Genomic DNA, 572 nt, shown 5'->3' on the forward strand with positions numbered 1-572 from the left:
CGCGCCCCGCTCGCTCCCCGCCGGCGCGCGGGGGGACCCGGTGACGTCACGGTCGGCGCGCTCCCCGCGCTCGCTCCGCGCTCGCCGCCCTGTAACTTGTGTTCTGGGAAGTGGTGCCAGGAATAGCCCGGCAGATCCGCCTGCAGCCCGGAGCGCTCCCTCCCGCCTCGGCCAGGGCGGGCTGCGGCTCCCGGGCCTCCGCCTCTCTCTCCCCCGTGCAACACCAGCCCCTCCGGCACTGTCAGGGTGACGGTGATGATCCTTTCCAAAGAGAGGGAGAGAAATGACCTGCCTTAAGATAAATGCGTGAAGCGGGCGCCCCTTGGCCGCTGGAATATCTCTGTCTGTCTTTATATATAAAGAAGCACCGCGAGCCACCTCACTCCAGGCAAGCCCTTAGCAAAGGAGCAACAAGAGCGCCCGGCGGGATCAGCAACAACAACAACAACAACAAGGGCACCGGGAGGGCTTCCCTCCTTCCTCCTCGGTGACTTCCCAGGTGAGCAGCAGCGGTTGCTGCGGGCAGCCCCCTCCGCCTCCTCCTCCTCCTCTCCCTGCCCGCCGCCTGCCCG

General features: G+C 66.8%; 1 protein-coding gene across 1 annotated transcript in view; it reads left to right on the forward strand.

The window, feature by feature from the left end:
• Positions 1–72: 72 nt before the first annotated feature.
• HIVEP2 (human immunodeficiency virus type I enhancer binding protein 2) overlaps positions 73–572 on the forward strand; it is a 139,541-nt gene continuing 139,041 nt past the window's right edge. Inside the window, exon 1 of the mRNA XM_010574599.1 lies at positions 73–499. The gene's annotated coding sequence lies outside the window, so the exon portion shown is untranslated. The remainder of the gene's footprint in view (positions 500–572) is intronic.

This window comes from Haliaeetus leucocephalus, unplaced genomic scaffold, assembly GCF_000737465.1.
Source record: "Haliaeetus leucocephalus isolate CR32 unplaced genomic scaffold, Haliaeetus_leucocephalus-4.0 Scaffold450, whole genome shotgun sequence".
Taxonomy (NCBI): Eukaryota; Metazoa; Chordata; class Aves; order Accipitriformes; family Accipitridae; genus Haliaeetus; species Haliaeetus leucocephalus.